The following is a 23,615-nucleotide window of genomic DNA, read 5'->3' on the forward strand; positions in this document are numbered from 1 at the left end:
TGCCATAAGTATTTTTTGTTACCTTGTACCTAACACTCCTGCTACGAGTTATTTTTTACCTTGTTTTTAATATTTCCCCGCTCTAGAGTATATTTGTTTCCCCCGTTTAACAACTCTCCTGTCTAGAGTAATTTGTTTCCTTTTTAACCTAATACCCCGAACTGGTATATTTTTTACCTTTTACCCAATACCCTGCTACAGAGTTATTTTGTTACCTTGTTTCCTATACCCCTCTACTGGGTATATTTTTTACTTTTACCAACTACCCCCGCCTAGAGATATTTGTTCCTTGTTAATACCCCGCAAATTAGGACCCGATAATACTCCCTGCTACAGAGTAATTTGTTTTTTGTTACCAAATTCCCTGTATAGGGGTTTTTTTTTACCCTTGACCCAATCCCCCCTTTTAAGATTTTATTTGTTATTTTGGGGTTTCTAACTACTCCCTGCCCTTTGAGTATATTTGTTACCTTGTACCCAACACTCCCTTCTAGGATATTTTTTACCTTATAAATACCCCGCACTAAGAAAATTTTTTACCCTTTTACAACTCTCCCGCTTTTATTGTTACCTTTACCAAATACTCCCTGCTACTAATAATTTGTTCCCTTGTTACCCAACTACTCCCTGCTTAGAAATTTGTTTCCTTTTACCCAATACTCCCTGCTATAGAGTATATTTGTTACCTTTTACCTAACACCCCTGCTATAGATTATTTTTACCTTGTACCAAACTCCCGCTCGGGATATTTTTTACCTTGTTTTCCCAACCTCCCTGTTTTTAGATATATTTGTTTACCCCTTTTACCTATACTCCCCGCTACTAATTTTTTTTGTTACCTTGTTTCCCAAATACTCCCCGCTACTAGAGTATATTTTTTTTTTTTTCCCCTTGCTACCCAAATACTCCCCGCTCTGGTATATTTGTTACCTTTTAACCCCAACTATCCCCGCTATAAGGGTTTTTTGTTTCCTTGTACCCAACTACTCCCTGCTACTGGTATATTTGTTACCCTTTTTAACCCAAACTCCGCTACTAGAGTTATTGTTACCTTTTACTAACACTCCTGCTACAGAGTATATTTGTTACCCTTTTACCCAACTACTCCCTTACTAAAGGGTTATTTTTGTTACCTTCTCCTTACTAAAATCCCCCCTACTAAGTTAAAATTTTTACCTTGTTTCCCAAACTTGCTATGAGTATATTTGTTACCCTTTTTAATAATACTCCCTGCACTAGAGATATTTGTTACTTTTTAACCCAATACTCCCTCTACAGGATATTTGTTACCTGTAACCTAAATCCCCGCTACTGGTATTTTGTTACCTTGGGAACCAATATCCCTGTATAAGGGATATTTGTTACCTGAACCTAATAATCCCTGCATAGAGTATATTTGTTACCGTTAACCCAACTACTCCCTGCTATGGTTTAAATTTTTTACCTTGTTAAATAACTATCCGACTGGGTATTTTGTTCCTTGACCAACTACTCCCTGCTACTAGAGTATATTTGTTACCCTTTTTACCAATCTCCTGCACTAAGTATATTTGTTACTTGTTTCCTAACTATCCCCGCTACTAAGTATTTGTTCCTTTACCTAATATCCTGCTATAGATTTTTTTGTTACTTGTAACCCAATACCCCTGTACTAAGTATTTTGTTACCTTGTTAACAATCTCCCTGCTACTAGGTATATTTGTTACCCTTTTAACCAATACCCTGTATAGGTAATTTGTTACCTTGTACCTAACTACCCTGCTTGAGTATATTGTTTACCTGTACTAAATACTCCTGCTATAGGGGTTTTTTTTACCTTGTTAACTAACTACTCCGCTCTAGAGTTTATTTGTTACCCTTTTTAACCAAAAACCCCGTAAAAGAGTATATTTGTTTTCCTTGTTCCTAACTAACCCCGCTACAAGATATTGTTACCCTTTTCCTTATACCCCCGCTACTAGAGATATTTTTTACCCTTTTACTAACTACCCCTGCAAATAGAGTTTAATTTTTTACCGACCTTTAAATACTCCCTGCTATAGAGTAAATTTGTTACTTTTTACAAAAAATACTCCCTGCTATGGTATATTTGTTACCTTTTAAATAATACTCCCCGCATTTAAAATATATTTGTTTTCCCCTTTTAACCCAACTACTCCCCCGCCTAGAGTAATTTGTTACCCTTTTAACCAACTACTCCCTGACTAAGTATATTTGTTACCTTGTAAACCTAACTATCCCCCTAAGGTAATTTTTTTACCTTGTACCTAAATACCCCGACGAGTATATTTGTTACCTTGTTAACTAAACACTCCCTGCTATAGGTATATTTTTTTTGTACCTAATACTCCCTGCTACTAGAGTAACATTTGATACCTTGTTACCTAACACTCCCTGCTACTAGAGTATATTTGTTACCCTTTGTTAACCTAACTAACTCCCTGCACTAGAGTATATTTGTTACCTGTAACCATAACTACTCCCTGCTACTAGAGTATATTTGTTACCTTGTTACCTAACCTACTCCCTGCTACTAGAGTATATTTGTTACCTGCTACCTAACTACTCCTGCTACTAGAGTTATTTGTTACCTTGTTACTAACTACTCCCTGCTTACTAGAGTATATTTGTTACCTTGCTACCTAACTACTCCTGCTACTAGAGTATATTTGTTACCTTGCTACCTAACTACTCCCTGCTACTAGAGTATATTTGTTACCTTGTTACCTAACTACTCCCTGCTACTAGAGTATATTTGTTACCTTGTTACCTAACTACTCCCTGCTACTGGTATATTTGTTTCCTTTCTACCTAATACTCCCTGTATGGTATATTTTTTACCTTTTACCTAACTACCCCTGCTATGAGTAATTTGTTACCTTGCACTAACTACTCCCTGCTACTAGAGTATATTTGTTACCTTGTTACCTAACTACTCCCTGCTACTAGAGTATATTGGTTACCTTGCTACCTAACTACTCCCTGCTCTAGAGTATATTTGTTACCTTTGCTACCTAACTACTCCCTGCTACTAGAGTATATTTGTTTACCTTGCTACCTAACTACTCCCTGCTACTAATGAGTATATTTGTTACCTTGCTACCTAACTACTCCTGCTACTAGAGTATATTTGTTACCTTGCTACCTAACTACTCCCTGCTACTAGAGTATATTTGTTACCTTGCTACCTAACTACTCCCTGCTACTAGAGTATATTTGTTACCTTGCTACCTAACTACTCCCTGCTACTAGAGTATATTGTTACCCCGTACCCAACACTCCCCCATGATAAATTTTTTACCTTGTACCAATACTCCCCGCTTAGAGTTATTGTTACTTGAACTAACTACTCCCTGCTACTAGAGTATATTTGTGTTACCTTGCTACCTAACTACTCCCTGCACTTAGAGTATATTGTTACCTTGGTACCTAACTACTCCCTGCTACTAGAGTATATTTGTTACCCTTGCTACCTAACTACTCCCTTGCTACTAGAGTATATTTGTTACCTTGTTACCGGTAACTACTCCCTGCTACTAGGAGTATATTTTGTTACCTTGCTACCTAACTACTCCCTGCTACTAGAGTATATTTGTTACCTTGCTACCTAACTACTCCCTGCTACTAGAGTATATTTGTTCCTTGTTCCCCCAAATACCCGCCTAGAGTATATTTGTTACCTTGTTTCCTAACTACCCCGCTACAGGTAATTTGTTACCTTGTACTAACTACTCCTGCTAAATAGGTTATATTTGTTACCTTTTTTACTAACTACCCCCGCTACTAGATATATTGTTCCTTGTACCCAATACTCCCTCACTGAGTATTTTTGTTACCCTTTTTTTAATTTAAATAAACATCCTTTTTTTTGTTTCTTGGGTTAAATAACCCCCTTCCCGCTCCCAGAAAAAATTTTTATTTCTAAATAATTTTCCCGCTACCGATAAAATTTTTACCCCCAAACCAAACCCCCGGGGGTTTCAGTTTAAAAATTTGGTTTTTTTCCCTTTTAATAAATATTAAATTTTTCCCCCCTTTTTTAGGGATTTTTTGTTTCTTGCTTTTCCCCAATACTCCTTTGGATATTTTTTTGCACAATTTACTCCCTTTTATTTTTTTATTGTAACCTGCAACTAACACCCCTGCTATGAGAAAATTTTTTTACCTTGTTTTTTAAAGGGCCCTAAACCCATTTTTTATTTTCCCGCTTACAATTATTGTTAACGCCCTTATTAACCCTTTTTTTAAAAGGGGATTTTTGTTTAAACCTTGTCTAAAAAAAAAACTTTTCCCCAATTGAAAAAAATGGACCTTTGGGGTAATTTAAAAATACCCACCCTTTCAGAATTTTTTTAAAATTGGGGGCCCTTTTTTTTTTTACCCAAACCAAAATTTCCCACAGGGGTTTAAAAATTTTTAATTTTCTAATATTTTAAAGGCCCCCTAAAATTTTTAAAGGGGGTTTGTAAACCAACACTACCTGCAAAATTTGTAATTGACCTTTTAAGTCAAAAAAAATTAACTAATAAATTAATCTCAACGCTACCAGATTAACAATCCCCGCTAATTACCCCCACCAAGACCCAACACGCTGTGTTGTACACGAATTAAATCATCTCTCCGAGCTCTTCTTCTTGATAATAAAATATTGCAACTTTTAAGTTCCTGGCTTTCTGCCAGTGGACGATCCATTAGCCGTATTGTCACCACTACATTAGCCGTATTGTCACCACTACATACCATGTTTGGCATCGACTGAGTGCACACATTTGACTACCAAGTGCGAATTGGTATCTTCTTTGTAGTTGATGAACACTAGCAGGAGCTCCAGACATCCCTTTACTAGCATTATCGACTGAAATTATTTTACATCAAATGTTAAATTTTGAAAGGAGGACCGTTCTGACTTCTGATTTCAGTTATTTACACTGTCAATAAATATCAAATATCCATTGTCAATACGAGCGCCGCTCGTATTGACCTATTTTTGATAAGAGCGGCGGTTATACGTTTAGAATTTCCAAAGTCCTTCAGAAAATGCAAAAGAAAACCGCACAATTCCCGCACAAATTTCGAAAAAATCGTCGCACATTTGCCGCATAATTGGTAAAAATTTACCGCACCTTACCGCACATTTTACCTTTATAGTCGGGTGCGGTACCGCGTAATTTCGATTTTTTTACCGCACCTAATATGTGCCTCTGACGAGCGGGATTTAAATACTCTATTTAATTCTATCTAATAGTTATAAGTGCTCCTTCATAAAGTTTAAAGGTAGTGGGGTTGTAAAACAGAGCACTACCGTGACAAATTACCGTTAGTGATACTGACATTTCAACAGCCATTAGTGTTATAAAATTTTGCTGTTGTAATTTCCGAGAGGCGGCTGATGGAACATCAAACGAATTTTATTATCAGCAACTAACGATTAATGGGGGGGGGGGGGGGAGAGAGGGCCGAGGGGGGGGGGACATGTCCCCCATTAATGAACTAGCGATATCATTTATTATCAAAGATTAAAGCTCCATGAATGTGATTAGCCTTACTTCCTTGCGTCTACATATCAAAGAGTAGATATTTTACCAATCCAATTAGCACTTAATTATCCAATTAACGGGATATTAGTTCTGAGCACCTGTCCGAAAGGGAATAAGACTAATTCCCCTGGGAGCTGGGTGAAGACAGGCCGCACTGTACAAGTGCTCCTTCATAAAGATATATGTTACCGCAGTTTAATATTAATACAGCTAGTGTGTAGTAGAAATTTACATTGCAAGATTGGATTGTTATTCATGACTGTAAATAGTTGAGCTAGGATGTGTTTTAATTGTTGTTATTGCTTCAGGGATCAAATTTTATGATCTGATTAAGACGAGAGCAAATCTGTGTCATGAGATGAGATGCTCCTATATAAAGATTAGCGAGTATAGATAACTGTAAGTCTGAATAATTAACAGTTCCTTAGTGTAATTCCTGATGTGAAATATAATTGTAAATGAGATTCCTTGTATGTATTGTCCACACGAACTCATGAAATCTCTTTAATAATGTAATATTTGGAGGTTATGTGAGACTGAGATTAAGTTATTTATGTGCAGACTACCGATCTGCTCACACCTTGCCCATTATATTATTAAATCAACATGTTATGTAATTCAGAATTCGGTAATATTAAGTATAAAATAACTGTAGATGGTTTCTGAGATCTAAGGAAAACAGTGAATCTCAACTTAAAAGAATATGTTACTTATAAAATAAGCTCTATTGAATCGAGCACTACTTTAAACAAGAGTTTGACCAATCAGCAGTGTAGTTTCACCACGCACACGCCTTTTTAAGTCTCTTTTCTTGGAGGGACGTTCTGGAAAAATATAACAGGTACAAAAATCTGTGCTTTTAAGCAAAAGGACGTGCTAATGGTCTTCTTACCTTGTTTCCGTATTTAGTGATAAGAACGTAGAGCCACTGTATAGTGCGGTGGTGTTTTATGATTCCCTGCATTCCATCCACATACACCATAACCTCTCCCAGCGCTGAAATATTGCATATACTTATTGGAGTAGATTACTCGATGCTGAAGGGTGAATCTTGTCCTTGAAATATTGCTAAAATATAAAACAATTAGAGTATTGAAATGAGGTGTATTTCAATATAACATTAATTCCTGTCATTCCACATAATAATAATCGTACTTCTTATATAGCAGTAATAGATGAATAACATATACAAGGAGTGATAGTGTGCAATGTTGGATTAATCCAGGGGCGTGTCGTGATAATGTTTATGATTCACATAATATTTTAATGGATATGAAATAGTTTAGAGGAGACATGTATGGATGAGTTTCCTGCATATTATAGGTTTTATAATAGTTTTACAAGTAAAATATTATATTAATAGTTGTAGGAGAAAAAGATAATGCTTCACTTATACAGTATAGAACTACCAGTAACTTTTACAGAATGAAGTCTAGACGAATAAATGGATAAAAAGTTAGCCAAGAAGTACATATAACATACAATAACATATTACAATAACATCTTTACAAGAAACACCCAGTACAATAATGCCAAACGGCCCTCTAAACAGATGTTTAGAGACACAATTATGGAGTAAAACTTTGGTCTCAAAATTTCGAATGAGTATAATTTATTTTATAATTTCTTTTAAAATTAACACACTTCCGAGTTTGTTAAGGTCACCAAGGCAAGCATGTTGACGTTACAGTTACTATGAAATCAAGTTTATGGACATAATGCGAGAGCCCTGCATCCTATATCCTGAATAGTTTATTAGAGGGGAGAAATAGGGCTCAGTGTTTCCACAGAGCACCCAGAATGTTTGAACTACTTTCCGGACATTCTGGGCATAATACATTCCGGACATAATATGTACATTCCGGACATAATATGTACATTCCGGACATAGTACATTCCGGACATAGTACATTACGGACATCATACATTCCGGACATAGTACATTACGGACATATGTACATTCCAAACATCATGATATACAACTCAATTTTTCAGCAGTTACAGATAAAACCGTCATGCTTTACACCCTTAAATTAGATTTAAACTCAATTACTTGATAGAAAGAGGATAATTTGATATGCCCAGCACGATGCAAAATAGCGGGGTTCTTATTTCCACTACACGTTAAATTTTGCAGATGTATTTATCATGATCAGACAATACGTTCCTTTCGAAACACTTCTCGTCCATAGGACTGTAATTTTACTGTTATTTAAATGTTCGCGAAAAGGGTAAGAAAAACAAATTCAAAGAAATATTGATGTTTAATATTCAGATATGTCTACTTGATTAACCAACGTCAAAATCTCTCCTAGTAACCATGGTTACACTACTAGTTACCATGGTTACCATGGTTACACTGCTAGTTACCATGGTTACCTACACTAGTAACCATGGTTACACTACTAGTTACCATGGTTACTACACTAGTAACAACGTCAAAATCTTCAGGTTGTCACAGAGGTTAGAATGATAATATTTGTATTATCATATCCCTTCTAGAGAATGTACTGTAGTATTATCCTTGTTAAATACAGGTAATATTATAACATGAGCAGTGTAATTATCTAATTATACGTGTGGGCCAGCTGGTTGATCTCTGGAATGTGTAATCTTACTATATATCAAGCGAGACGATATATATATATATATATATATATATATCCGAACCATTTTACTGACACCTCAGCATCTTTCCGCAAAAACCGTAAATGATATACAACTTAAACTATTTTACTGGTTCGAATGCTTTAATGGCCTTCAAATCAGCATGAAATAATAAAAAATTGGCCAAAGAATAAGAATTTTAGTGCCCAAAATCTGGACCCCCAATTGGTGTCAAAAACGCGAATTAAATGAATAATACTCATTTTAGTCTCTTGAGTCTTGCCACCACTATAGGGTTAGACGGGTTCCTGCTAGTATGTGTAATATGTGTAATATGTGTAATATGTGTAATATGTGTAATATGTGTAATATGTGTAATATGTGTAATATGTGTAATATGTGTAATATGTGTAATATGCGTAATATGTGTAATATGTGTAATATGTGTAATATGTGTAATATGTGTAATATGTGTAATATGCGTAATATGTGTAATATGTGTAATATGTGTAATATGTGTAATATGTGTAATATGTGTAATCACGACACAAAGCAGTACTCGACCTGCTCCCCCAAACGGTCTTTTGTAATTATAATAACCCAGGAGTTTAAGCGTTTAAAACGTCTGACCTGGAGCCGAGCCAGGTTACTACTGATCCAGGTTACTACTGAGCCAGGTTACTACTGAGCCAGGTTATTGTTGGGCTGTGAAATGAGATTCCAGGGCACCAAACACTAGTATTTACTATTCAGTACCCAGACTGTAGCTACGAAGCTGAGAGGGTATTTATATTGTGGGGGCAATGTGTTATACACTAGAGGACAATGTACCGTAATCAGAGGATATTGAGTTGTGTGTCAGGATGGAATGTTAATAATGTTACACTCGGCCCGGGAGGTCACGTGTCTCATTACCATGGTCACGTGCCTCATTACCATGGTCACGTGCCTCATTGCCATGGTCACGTGCCTCATTACCATGGTCACGTGCCTCATTACCATGGTCACGTGCCTCATTACCATGGTCACATGACCGGTGGTTCCATAGGATTACACAGTGATACAGGTGACGTGGAGTGGTGTTCTGGAAACGTATTGATAGCAGGTGACGTGGTGTGGTGTTCTGGAAACGTATTGATAGCAGGTGACGTGGTGTGGTGTTCTGGAAACGTATTGATAGCAGGTGACGTGGTGTGGTGTTCTGGAAACGTATTGATAGCAGGTGACGTGGAGTGGTGTTCTGGAAACGTATTGATAGCAGGTGACGTGGAGTGGTGTTCTGGAAACGTATTGATAGCAGGTGACGTGGAGTGGTGTTCTGGAAACGTATTGATAGCAGGTGACGTGGAGTGGTGTTCTGGAAACGTATTGATAGCAGGTGACGTGGTGTGGTGTTCTGGAAACGTATTGATAGCAGGTGACGTGGTGTGGTGTTCTGGAAACGTATTGATAGCAGGTGACGTGGTGTGGTGTTCTGGAAACGTATTGATAGCAGGTGACGTGGAGTGGTGTTCTGGAAACGTATTGATAGCAGGTGACGTGGTGTGGTGTTCTGGAAACGTATTGATAGCAGGTGACGTGGTGTGGTGTTCTGGAAACGTATTGATAGCAGGTGACGTGGAGTGGTGTTCTGGAAACGTATTGATAGCAGGTGACGTGGAGTGGTGTTCTGGAAACGTATTGATAGCAGGTGACGTGGAGTGGTGTTCTGGAAACGTATTGATAGCAGGTGACGTGGAGTGGTGTTCTGGAAACGTATTGATAGCAGGTGACGTGGTGTGGTGTTCTGGAAACGTATTGATAGCAGGTGACGTGGAGTGGTGTTCTGGAAACGTATTGATAGCAGGTGACGTGGAGTGGTGTTCTGGAAACGTATTGATAGCAGGTGACGTGGAGTGGTGTTCTGGAAACGTATTGATAGCAGGTGACGTGGAGTGGTGTTCTGGAAACGTATTGATAGCAGGTGACGTGGAGTGGTGTTCTGGAAACGTATTGATAGCAGGTGACGTGGTGTGGTGTTCTGGAAACGTATTGATAGCAGGTGACGTGGAGTGGTGTTCTGGAAACGTATTGATAGCAGGTGACGTGGTGTGGTGTTCTGGAAACGTATTGATAGCAGGTGACGTGGTGTGGTGTTCTGGAAACGTATTGATAGCAGGTGACGTGGTGTGGTGTTCTGGAAACGTATTGATAGCAGGTGACGTGGAGTGGTGTTCTGGAAACGTATTGATAGCAGGTGACGTGGTGTGGTGTTCTGGAAACGTATTGATAGCAGGTGACGTGGTGTGGTGTTCTGGAAACGTATTGATAGCAGGTGACGTGGTGTGGTGTTCTGGAAACGTATTGATAGCAGGTGACGTGGAGTGGTGTTCTGGAAACGTATTGATAGCAGGTGACGTGGAGTGGTGTTCTGGAAACGTATTGATAGCAGGTGACGTGGAGTGGTGTTCTGGAAACGTATTGATAGCAGGTGACGTGGAGTGGTGTTCTGGAAACGTATTGATAGCAGGTGACGTGGAGTGGTGTTCTGGAAACGTATTGATAGCAGGTGACGTGGAGTGGTGTTCTGGAAACGTATTGATAGCAGGTGACGTGGAGTGGTGTTCTGGAAACGTATTGATAGCAGGTGACGTGGAGTGGTGTTCTGGAAACGTATTGATAGCAGGTGACGTGGAGTGGTGTTCTGGAAACGTATTGATAGCAGGTGACGTGGAGTGGTGTTCTGGAAACGTATTGATAGCAGGTGACGTGGAGTGGTGTTCTGGAAACGTATTGATAGCAGGTGACGTGGTGTGGTGTTCTGGAAACGTATTGATAGCAGGTGACGTGGAGTGGTGTTCTGGAAACGTATTGATAGCAGGTGACGTGGAGTGGTGTTCTGGAAACGTATTGATAGCAGGTGACGTGGAGTGGTGTTCTGGAAACGTATTGATAGCAGGTGACGTGGAGTGGTGTTCTGGAAACGTATTGATAGCAGGTGACGTGGTGTGGTGTTCTGGAAACGTATTGATAGCAGGTGACGTGGAGTGGTGTTCTGGAAACGTATTGATAGCAGGTGACGTGGTGTGGTGTTCTGGAAACGTATTGATAGCAGGTGACGTGGTGTGGTGTTCTGGAAACGTATTGATAGCAGGTGACGTGGTGTGGTGTTCTGGAAACGTATTGATAGCAGGTGACGTGGAGTGGTGTTCTGGAAACGTATTGATAGCAGGTGACGTGGTGTGGTGTTCTGGAAACGTATTGATAGCAGGTGACGTGGAGTGGTGTTCTGGAAACGTATTGATAGCAGGTGACGTGGTGTGGTGTTCTGGAAACGTATTGATAGCAGGTGACGTGGTGTGGTGTTCTGGAAACGTATTGATAGCAGGTGACGTGGAGTGGTGTTCTGGAAACGTATTGATAGCAGGTGACGTGGAGTGGTGTTCTGGAAACGTATTGATAGCAGGTGACGTGGTGTGGTGTTCTGGAAACGTATTGATAGCAGGTGACGTGGTGTGGTGTTCTGGAAACGTATTGATAGCAGGTGACGTGGAGTGGTGTTCTGGAAACGTATTGATAGCAGGTGACGTGGTGTGGTGTTCTGGAAACGTATTGATAGCAGGTGACGTGGAGTGGTGTTCTGGAAACGTATTGATAGCAGGTGACGTGGTGTGGTGTTCTGGAAACGTATTGATAGCAGGTGACGTGGTGTGGTGTTCTGGAAACGTATTGATAGCAGGTGACGTGGAGTGGTGTTCTGGAAACGTAGAATTGGTATAATCTGAAACGATTGATAAGGTGATATGGTGTTCCAAACATGATCATTGGTGTGTAATGTTGAAAACGGGTTTTGTAGAGGTGACTGGAGTGTTCAAAGATATCATAAGCAAACTGAAGCTTGGGTTCTGAAAGAAATGTCATGTTACCATGTGATCTGAAACGAAAAGCAGGGCTTTGGTGTTCTTACATTGATAAGGACTGAGTTTTTGAACATTGATCAGTGATATGGTGTTCCCCAACGTATTGACACCAGGTCGAGTATGGGTCTGACACGAGAAAAGAGCCGGATCAAATTTATCAATGACGGGGTGGAGTTTGAACATTGATAGGGGACGTGGTTGGTATTCTGGAAACGAATGATTTAAAATTCTAACCCATTAGATCAGTGCACCTATTCAATTTGATTTATAAAATTATGTTGATTTGGGAACCGTATATCTATACCTGTCTAAATACTGATGTGATTAGTAAGTTTGGGAAAAATGAAATCAGGGCACAAGAGCTCGGAATCAATCAAAGAAGGGTTTTGAACCACAATATAACGCTAATATCTTACCAAGACTTTTCATAGACTACAAAACCCAACTTCTTGTTTATTAAACAATTGATCTTCTGATATGGAATGCCGACATGCACACCTTGTTCAAAGACAGTTATTAATTTTGCTAGTCGTTTAAACAAAGCGTAACGATTCTCTGTCTTAGACGTTGCTTGCATGATTAAACGGCCCATCTAGGAATTTTTAATAAACATATTTTTTTTATAATCCATTACTCTGTAACTAATTTGCCCCTTCACACTAGTAAACCCCATTCTTTCTTTATAACAACCCACACAACGCGTAAGCAGTAACGTGGAGTGACGTGGGTAATTATAGGGTGTTTTATAAAAATATTTTTTAATTATGTATTTGTTGTTATGTACGTTAAGTTTGGAGAGGGCAAGAAGATGTATGAATTTAAATTTGTTCTTTGTTATTTTTTTTAATGATTTTATGTAGGGGCGGGACCAAGTTATTTGGTCTTACCCCGTGTTTTTGGTTTTAGCCGAAATAAAATTTTTTCTTTGATGTTTTTACATATTGTTTCCACCCCCTATCTGGTGTTGTATCATGAAAATTTTTTTTAGCTCTCTTTTTTTCCCTTTTTTGCTTCACAGGGGATTTTGGGCTTTTTATTGAAAAACTGTAATCATTGATTAAATTTAGAATTTTGAAATAAAAAAAAAAATTTATAGCGGGAGACTGGGGTGGGGGTTCGGGAAAAGTATTGATCAGGAACGTGGTTGGTGTTCTGGAAAAGTTTGATAGAGGTACGTGGGGTGGGGTTTGGAAACGTATTGAAAAAATACTGGTTTGGGTTTTGGAAAAGTATTGTAGCAGGGACGTGGTGTGGGGGTTTGGAAACTAAGGGGGAAAAACAGGGGACGTGGGTTTGGTGTTTTTGGGAAAAATATTTTAAGCGGTGACGTGGGGGGGTGTTCGGAAACTTTGATAGCAGGGGACGTGGGTGTGGGTTCTGGAAACTATTGAAAGCAGGGACGTGGTGTGGGTTCTGGGAAAAGTATTGAAAACAGGGGGACGTGGTTGGTTTCTGAAAAGATTGATACGGGGACTGGATAGTTTCTGGAAAAATATTGATGGGGGGACGTGGTGGGTGTTTGGAAAGTATTTTACAGTGACGTGGATTGGGGTTTTTTGGAAACGATTATACGGGGACGGGGGTGGGGTTTTTGGAAACGATTATAGAGGGGGAGTGATGGGGTTTTTGGAAACGTATTGATAGAGTACTGGTGGGTTTTCGGAAAAGTAGAAGCAGGGGGACGTTGATGTTTCGGAAAGTATTGATAGCGGACGGGGGTTTGGGGTTTTTTAAAATATTGATCAGGTGAGTGGATGGGTTTTTAAACGTTGATAGCAGGTGACTGGTTTGGGGGTTCTGGAAAAATTTTACATGACGGGGGGGTTTTGGAAACATTGAAGCAGGTACGTGAGTGGTTTTCGGGAAAAGTAAGATACAGGCTGGAGTGGGGTTTGGAAACGTATTATACTGACGTGGTGTGGTTTTTGGCGGCCCTTTGGGAAAAGTGAGGGGGTTGTGGTGTTTTTGGAAACTATTGATCAGTGCTGGGGTGGGTTTTTTGGGAAAAGTATTGATACAGGGGACGTTTGGTTGGTGTTTTTGGAAACGATTTTAGCAGGGGAAATGGGGGGGTGTCTGGGAAAAGAAATTTTTAAAAAGGGGGAAGGGGGTGGGGTTTTTGGGAAAAGATTAAGGTGACGTGGGTGGTTTCGGAAAAAAATTGATAGCAGGGGACGGGATGGGGTTTTTGGAAAAGTAAGATAGCAGGTGACTGAGTTGGGTTTTCTGGAAAAAGAATTTTATAGCAGGGGGCGTGGAGGGGTTTTTAAAAGTATTGTAGAGGTACGTTTTGGGGGGGTTTTTGGAAACGATTTAAGCAGGGGCGTTTGGGGGGTGTTCTGGAAACTAAAATTTATAGCAGGGGGACTTTGGGTTGGGTTCTGGAAACGATTGATAGCAGGGGACGGTGGGTGGGTTCCCGGAAACTATTGATAGCCGGTACGTTGGTGGTGTTTCTGGAACGATTGATAGCATGACGTGGTGGGGGGTTTGAAACTATTAAAACAGGGGACGTGGATGGGTTTTAAAGTATTGAAGCGTGACGTGGATGGGTTCTGGAAACGTATTTATAAGGGGACGGGGTGTTTTCTGGAAACGTATTATACGGTGCGTGGGGGTGTTCTGGAAAAGATTGAAGCGGAGTGGGGTTTGGGGTTCTGGAAACGATTGATAGCATTTTTGGGGATGGGTGTTTTGGAAACGATTGATAGCAGGGAAGTGGTTGGGTTTGGAAACGTATTGAAAACAGGGGACGTGGATGGGTTTTTCGGAAACTATTTTTACAGGGGACGGGGGTGTTTTCGGAAAAAGATTTATACAACTATGGTGTTTAAACTATTGAAGAGGGGGACGTGGGGTGGGGTTGGGGAAAGTAAAGATAGCAGTGACGTGGGTGGTGTTCTGGAAACGTTTTGATACAGGTACGTGGGGGTGGTTTTGGAAAAAATAAAGATACATACTGGGGTTTCTGGAAACGTTGATAGCAGGGGACGTGGAGTGGTGTCCTGGAAAAAAGTATTGATACAGGACGTGGGTGGTTTTGGGGAAAATGTAGCGTGCTTTGGGGGTGTTCTGGGAAACGTATTAAAACCCGGGGACCCCTGGTTGGTTTTTTCTGGGAAAATATGGAGCATGACGTGGAGTGGGGTTTTTTTGGAAACGTATTTTTAGCAGGTACGTGGATGGGGTTCGGAAACGTTTTAAGCAGGGACATAGTGGGGTTCTTTAAACGAATTTTAGCAGTGACGTGGTGTGGGTTTGGAAAGTATGAAAAAGGTACAGGGGGTGGTTTCGGAAACTATTGAAAACAGTGCGGGAGTGGGTTCTGGAAAAAATTTATACAGGGACTTTTTTGTTTTAAACTATTGAAAGCAGGGGACGTGGTTGGTGTTTGGAAACGATTATCAGGGACTGGATTTTCTGAAACGAAAAGATACATGACTTTGGGGGGTTTGGAAAAGTATTGATACAGGGGCTTGGGTGTTCTGGAAATATTTGCAGTACGTGGGTGGTGTTTGGGAAAGATTGATAGCAGGGACGTAGGGTTGTTCTGGAAACTATTTGATACAGGGGGACTGGGTGGGTTTTTGGAAACTATTTTAGCAGGTGACTGGTTGGGGTTCTGGAAACGTATTGATAGGGAGTGACGTGGGGTTGGGGTTTTTGGGAAAAATATTGAACAGGGGACGGGGTTGGGTGTTTTGGGAAACGATTTAAACAGTCGTGGTTTTGGGTTCTGGGAAACGTTTGAAGCGGTGACGTGGTTTTTGGTTTTAAACTAAATTGATAGGTTGTTTAGTGGTGTTTTGGGGAAAAGTATTGATAGCAGGTCGTGGGAGTGGTTTCGGAAAAGTATTGATACAGGGACGTGGGGGGTTTTCGGGGAAAATATTGATACATGACGTTGTGGGTTTGGAACTATTTAACAGGTGACGTGGGTTTTTCTGGAAACGATTGAAGCTGCCGGGTTTTTGGGTTTCTGGAAAAATTGAAAGCAGGGACGGGGGTTTGCTGGAAAAGTATGATAGCGGTGAGGGAGTGGTTTCTAAAGGAAATTTTATACATACGTGGGTGTGTTCTGGAAAAATATTTATACAGGGGATGGGGGGGTTCGGGAAAAGAATTGATAGGGGCATGACGTGGTTGGGTTCGGGAAAAAGATGAAGCATGAGTTGGGGGTTTCGAAACTATTTTTATCATGACGGGGTGGTGTTCGGAAACGATTAAAGCATACGTGGGGTGGGGTTCTGGGGAAAGATTTATACAGGGGACGTGCTGTTGTTCGGGGAAAAGGTATTAATAGCAGGGGACGCGTGGGTTCTGGAAACGTTTGAACAGGTGACGTTTGGGTTTTCGGAAAAGTAATTTATCGTGACGGGGTTTTTTGTTTTGGGGAAAAGTATTTATAGAGGGGACGTGGGTGGGTTTTTTTAAACGTTTGATAGCAGGGGGACGTGGGGTGGTTTTCTGGGAAACGTATTGGCAGGGGACTGGAGTGGGTTCTGGGAAATATTTAAAACATGACGTGGTTATGTTTTAAAACTATTGAAGCGGTGACGGATGGGGGGGTTTCGGGGAAAATATGAAGCAGGTGCGTGGAGTGGGGGTTCTGGAAAGAATAGATGACGTGGGGTGGTTTTTCTGGAAACGTATTGATACATGACGGGGGGGTGTTCTGGGAAAGTATTGAACAGGGGCGTGCTGTGGTGTTTGGGGAAAAATATTTAACAGGGGGACGGGGGTGTGGTTCGGGAAAATTTGAAAGCGGGCGTGGGGGTGGGTGTTCTGGAAAAAGTATTGATCAGGACGGGTTGGGTTCCGGAAACGTTTTGAAGCAGGGGACGTGGAGGGTGTTCTGGGAAAATATTGAAACAGTGACGTGTGGGTTTTTCTGGAAACGTAATGATAGCAGGGGACTGGAGGGTGTTCGGAAAAGTTTTGTAGCAGGGGGGGAGTGGGAGTGGGGTTTCGGGAAAAATATAATAGCGGGGACGTGGGGGGTTTTTGGAAACGATTATAGCAGGGGACGTGGGGTGGTGTTCTGGAAAAGTATTGATAGAGGTACTGGGGGTTGGGGTTCTGGAAAATTTTTAGCAGGGGGCTGAGTGGGGTTTTGGAACTTTTTTGATGCAGGAGAGGTGGGTGGGGTTCGGAAAGATTGTACAGGGGCTGGGGTGGGGCTGGAAACTATTTTTAACAGCAGTGACTGGGGTGGGGGGGTTTTTTTAACTATGAACAGGGGACGTGGTGTGGTTTTTTGGAAACGATTGATAGCGTGACGTGGGGGTGGTGTTTTTGGAAATTTTTGTACAGGGGGACGTGGGTGGTGTTCGGGGGAAAGTATTGAACATCTGAGTGGTTCTGGGCGAATTTATAGCAGGGAGGGGGTGGTGTTCGGGAAAAAATATGAACAGGTACGTGGGGTGGTTTTCTGGAAACTATTGATACAGGTGACTGGGGGTTGTTCGGAAAAATTGATAGCAGGGGGACGTGGTGTGGTTTCTGGGAAACATTGATAATGACGTGGGTGGTTTTTTTTGGAAAAGATTGATCCCTACGGGGGAGTGTTTCGAAACGATTATAGCAGGTGACGGGGGTGGTGTTTGGAAAAGAAATTATAGCAGAACTGGGGTGGTGTTTTGGAAAAGTATTTTTACAGGGCTGGTTTGGGGTTTTGGGGAAAGTATTGATAGATTTTATGGGGGGTGTTCTGGGAAAGTATTTTAAAACTACGTGGGGGTTTGGGGGAAAGGATTGTGCAAAAGGTGACTGGTGTTGGGGTTTTGGAAACGAAATTGGGTAGCGGTGACTGGAGTGGGGTTTCGAAACGTTTTGATAGCGGGACGGGTTGGGTTTTTGGAAACGTATTGATAGCAGGTGACGTGGTGTGGCGTTTGATTTGATAAAGATTTTGTTGAATGACGTGACCCGTTACATATACAGTCCTGTCTAGAGTGATCTTGAGGTGGTGATTAAGTAAGAGTTGAAAAATGAAATCACCGTCAAAAAACTTCGTAACCTACCAATAAACAGAAAGGTAAGGGTTTTAGACGCTAAATATAACGCTAATATCGTTACTCGTTAGGACTGTTTGCAGTCGGAGACATACAAATACTCAAACTTATTTGAATTGTATTGTGGCGAAACTTAATTTGATCTTCGAATAATGGAATGATCCGACATGCAGTTATTCACACTTGTTCAAATGACATGTTATTTATTTTGGCAACTGAGTCGTCAGTCAACAGGTAAGATTTGTAAAAAGGCGTCGTTTTTTTGACGTTCGGCTTGTCATCGGATCTGGTCAAACTTTTTCACACATGGCTAGGCTACATTTTTTGAAGGGTAAAACATATTCTTGTCATAATCCCCCTAGTTACCATGGTTACACTACTAGTTACCATGGTTACATACACTAGTAATCCACCCCATAATAGCTTGTTCTCATAATCCACCCCACAATAGCTGTAATAAAATGAACAGTTCAAATGAATTGGTACAGCTGGCTCGGTGCCAATATCACAAGTGTCAGAGCTGGCTCCCTGCCTATAAATGTTATCCTGATCGGTAGAGCTCTGTGTATTAATTAAAACAGACTTATCAAATCTGCTGCACTTAAACTGAGTAAGGTTGCCTAGTACAGACAACTAGTAGACTATATTATATAGTCTACTACTGTGTATAGTCTGTATAGACTGTATCATATCAGCTGGAACATTGGTGAGCTGCTCGGGGTTACAGAGCACAATTGAATTGACATATTAAGGAGCCTGTACGTTTTGTCATGAATTGTGAGACGAGGAAACATTAGCAAGAAACATTAGCTGACAATTGTAATGTTACAGAATTTGGAAATTCACTTAACCTTAAAATAACTTCCAGAATAATAGCACAGAGGAAAGGTTTGACGTGTCATACACACCAAACAATAGAATCTAGATCAAATTTAGATTCGATCCAGGAGCCCTGGAGTGCATTAATGTGACCCTCCTAAGTCAGGCACAGTACGTTGTTATACGTATCTTAAAATAAGTACTTGAAGCAGACAGACTACCTGGTTACCTGGTTACATGGTTACCTGGTTACCTGGTTACATGGTTACCTGGTTACCTGGTTACCTGGTTACCTGGTTACCTGGTTACCTGGTTACCTGGCTACCACACTGACTCAGGCACAGTACGTTGTTATACGTATCTTAAAATAAGTACTTGAAGCAGACAGACTTAGATGTACAAGATTACAGCACACTGGTCACTGTATATATCATGCAATCATATGTACTTGTTTTGAAATCTCAACTTTAAGAAACTGCAGCAGGGTGCAATGATTTAGTCTGCATTTAAATCCATTGCAGCTATGATATTATCATTACTGCAGTACTAGCGACCATTTTTACAGTATTGTGATATATATATTTTTATTCCCGCGTAAAATTGAATGCTCCAGATATAGAGTTACAGGTATCTGTAATAGAAGTAAGGGGCACTATCTACATGTGGTCGAGGAATGTTACAATATGTAACATGTAATTTAGAGCACAATTACCAGTCACAATGTAAAGAATGTGTGAAGTGTGTAGTTAGTGGGCGTTACTATGGTGACGGGTAACATGTCACGTGGACATGTGTGCAGAGAGTGGGCGGGGCTGGTGTAAAGGCTCACTAGTAGGGACTGTTGAAGGTTGGACATTGACAAATATGGCGACAAGACGGTCTCTGCTCAGCAACTTCAGACTATAATATCGCATCTTAGAATCTATGAGATGACGCTAAAACATAAAAATATATGCAAAAATATTTAAAAATATACAAAAAATAGCGAATATAAGACAGGTATTATATAGACCGTATAGTACTCCCAATACTCACCCCTGATAATGTAGATAATGTAGTTGTGATCAGCATCCTCCCCCACACTGACTAGGGTATCCAGACCTCCCTTGTCAACAAAACAGTGCACCAGATCTTGGTCGTCCTGCGGAGGAGAATATCTAGATGGTATCTTGTTATAGTCTGAGGGATATATAATATAATAGTTCCTTAATATAATATACACTACGTTTACCAGTTATACCAGTTATCACTGTATATTATCCATAGCTAATACTCAACCCATACCTTAGCACTAGAAGGTTCGGTGTGGGAACATCACACATCTAGTATGACGCAAGCACAGTAACCAGGTAACCAGGTAACCAGGTAACCAGGTTATCCATAGCTAATACTCAACCCATACCTTAGCACTAGAAGGTTCGGTGTGGGAACATCACACATCTAGTATGACGCAAGCACGGTAACCTGATTCTTATTCACAAGAAATATCAACAAGGATCTCTAGCATGGTGGCATATGCTGTTAAACAGCTCACCTCACAATTAACCTAAGATGACGCATATCTTTACGTAATATAGTTGATAATACGTAGTATGATAAGTAGTTAGTAGAGGGTACGACGCCGCTTGCAACCTTATCCAACTTTAGTAACTTAATATGACCCTTCTTTTAAGTTTTTAAACTTTTAATTTAACTGCCACGCTGGTCAAAAATGATACAATAACTTTTTTATTTTCTGAATTTCTTTATCATTTGTGTAAAAAGAATGAGTGTAGAGTGATAGGGACAATAGAGAAGGATGTAACTGTAAGCCCACTACCTAAAGCACCTCAACGACATAATTGTTTTTCAGGCACATATAATCAAGTACACCAATAGAATTAGGACAATGTACCGCTCGACCTATAGGATCGGAGGTAACTGATCACATGACTCATCCGATTACTGTAGTCCAATTCTGAAAATCAGATTCTCGTTTGCATGGAACGTTTTAATGAGATCACACTTTTCGAATATTTTAGAAAACAGCATGATTTTATCACCGTATTTTGAGGACATTTTTACTCCAATTGTGATGATTAAATACCTTTGACTGATAGAAAAGTTTATCAGTGGTCATCTTTTAATAAAAATGCACCGAATTATCTCTAAAATGAATGAAAGATCCCCTTATCATACATAAAGATGTCCTTCAGGCCACTTGTAATCAGTATCAATTATAGGAATCGTAGTTTAGTAACACGATATCCGCAGTCGCCGCAACTTAAATTACCAACCGAAATCGTATCCCTGGAAACAGCCCGACTTAAATGCTGATCACGAAATTGGTCCTAAATTTTACTACATTTACTGTATGATACGAACGATTCTTTGTTACACAGAAATTGGCATCTAATAAAGGACGAAGACAAACAATGGCATTCCACACTCACACAGTGATCCAGGCCAGGGAGGTAACTTGAGTGTAACTTGAGTGTAACATTAGGTAGCCCCTTCAAATTGGAGGCCGCTACTGGAATGATCACATTACACTATACAACACAGCATCCCAAACTACAAGACACAGCCGTGTAACCAGGTAACCAGGTAACCAGGTAACCGGGTAACCAGGTAACCTTGTAACCAGGTAACCAGGTAACCAGGTAACCAGGTAACCAGGTAACCGGGTAACCAGGTAACCTTGTAACCAGGTAACTAGGTAACCAGGTAACCAGGTCATTACACTATACAACACAGCATCCCTAACTACAAGACACAGCCGTGTAATGAAATCTTCCAATAATATGCACACAGCGTATCGTCTGTTATAGAGCAGCGCTCTAAGACCTACCAACATCAATATATAATATATATATTATATATATATACAGTTTTAATACTTTCAACAATCAACACTACTATATAACTAATAATTTGAGAATTGATGTTAATAAATGATGCAAAGAATTACGAGGATCTAGTCAAAACCGCTTTTTTTATTGTGTAGAAGTTCAGCAATGAAATATATATATAATATACATCGATACCAACGTCAGCTCTTACATTATAATATTAGGTTTACGAAGAACAATTTCAGAAATACTGAGCAACTTATCCAAGACATATTTTTATCAGTTCTCACAGATCGGATCTGAGTACGAGCAAAATGAATAATATTTATAGTATTTTAGGGTTATATTAGAGTATTAGAGTAAGACGGGATTTAATTAACCTCTCGACGACGAAGCTTTTATACCGGTCATGTGTTGGTATTATGCTAAATTTCAAATATCCTACAAAATCGTGTTCTTAGATAACATTAAAACGGCTGAAGTGTAACATGAGGTCCTAAAATTAGATGTGATAAAGGGTAACTTACCTTGAATATACGCTTCAACGAGAACAAAGCTTTTCTCAAGTCCCTACCACTGGATTTTTGTAGCGTTTCTAAAAGGAGAATTGTATGATTAATTTAAAGATTAAAGCAAGTTTCGTTATCAACAGAAAATGTAAATTTCAACAACAATACGTAATCTATAATATGCAACGTAATAAGTTTAAGCAAATATACATATGTGATGGTAAACATGACGTTAAGTGCCTTGCTATGGCAAGCAGAACACACAACTTCGTTAAACTTCACAAAAACATGGCAATAACACGCAGCAAGTAGATACTAGGTGTTACTAAGGTGTTACTAAGGTGTTACTAAGGTGTTACTAAGTGTTACTAAGGTGCAGCAAGTAGATACTAGGTGTTACTAAGGTGTTACTAAGGTGTTACTAAGGTGTTACTAAGGTGTTACTAAGGTGTTACTAAGGTGTTACTAAGGTGCAGCAAGTAGATACTGACCACAGCAGTTGTGGACTCTGACAGACAGACTGGTCCTGAGAATTAGGATTGTCTTGCGATTTGTGGGATCTAAACTTCCACCCTCGCACAGATTTACTATTGTGGAATCCAGGTCCAGGTAGGAGTTATCTATAGAGACTTGTAGTGCAGCTTCGTCTACCTGTAGGTAATATCACTGTCTTTAAAAGAAGATACTAGGTGTTACTAGGTGTTACTAGGTGTTACTATAATTACTAGTCCAGGTCCATAATATATAATGTAAGATCACTGTCTTTAAAAGTTGTCTGTTTCTGGCTTCAGACTTTTGGGAATTTAAAATCAGTAGGATATTTAAGTTGTTAAGTACTGGATCAAAATTGAAGACCATGTGTTATTGTAATAAATAGATTACTTTTTACCCCAATTGGATTTTGCATTTCGTAATAATCGTGTAATATGAAGGTCCCACAAATGAATGGCAATACTTGTACCGACTTTCTGGACGTTTGCTGTACATGTAGTAGTAGTAGCAAGCAGTAGTAGTAGACTTAATGACTTATTCCAGTAAACTAATTTTATTAAGATAAATCAATTTCTTCAGATAAATATTACTGTCAGCCTTATAAAAGGGTAACAGGTAAAGGTTACCATTCTGGCCTACAGCATCCTGTAACGACATGAACGAAATCAAAGATAGAAGCTAATGAAAATTTAGAATATTCTTATTTTAAGGAAATCCTTTCGAAACTAACCTGGTGTGGAGCATTTAGAACTTTGATCAGTCGAGGTATCTGGTTCTAAGAGAGTCTCATCTTCCAAGAACACGAATGTTGGAGGCACTGTTGGCTCTGCGTATGCCACAGTGAACGGATTCCTGTCGTCCATAAAACGTACTTTAAAAGTGTATGGGACTGCCATGACATACTGGC

The 23,615-nt window shown here is 39.8% G+C and overlaps 1 long non-coding RNA gene across 1 annotated transcript; it reads right to left on the minus strand.

Annotated features, from left to right (window-relative positions):
- Positions 1-4,756: 4,756 nt before the first annotated feature.
- Positions 4,757-23,611, minus strand: LOC134811181 (uncharacterized). The gene is made up of 6 exons (XR_010159766.1): positions 23,439-23,611; positions 22,708-22,867; positions 22,235-22,302; positions 19,912-20,017; positions 6,430-6,533; positions 4,757-4,855 (listed from the first exon to the last, which is right to left on the minus strand). It is a non-coding gene; the product is annotated as an uncharacterized LOC134811181 (long non-coding RNA).
- Positions 23,612-23,615: the final 4 nt, after the last annotated feature.

This window comes from Bolinopsis microptera, chromosome 2 (assembly GCF_026151205.1).
Source record: "Bolinopsis microptera isolate Bmic1 chromosome 2, MBARI_Bmic_1.0, whole genome shotgun sequence".
Taxonomy (NCBI): Eukaryota; Metazoa; Ctenophora; class Tentaculata; order Lobata; family Bolinopsidae; genus Bolinopsis; species Bolinopsis microptera.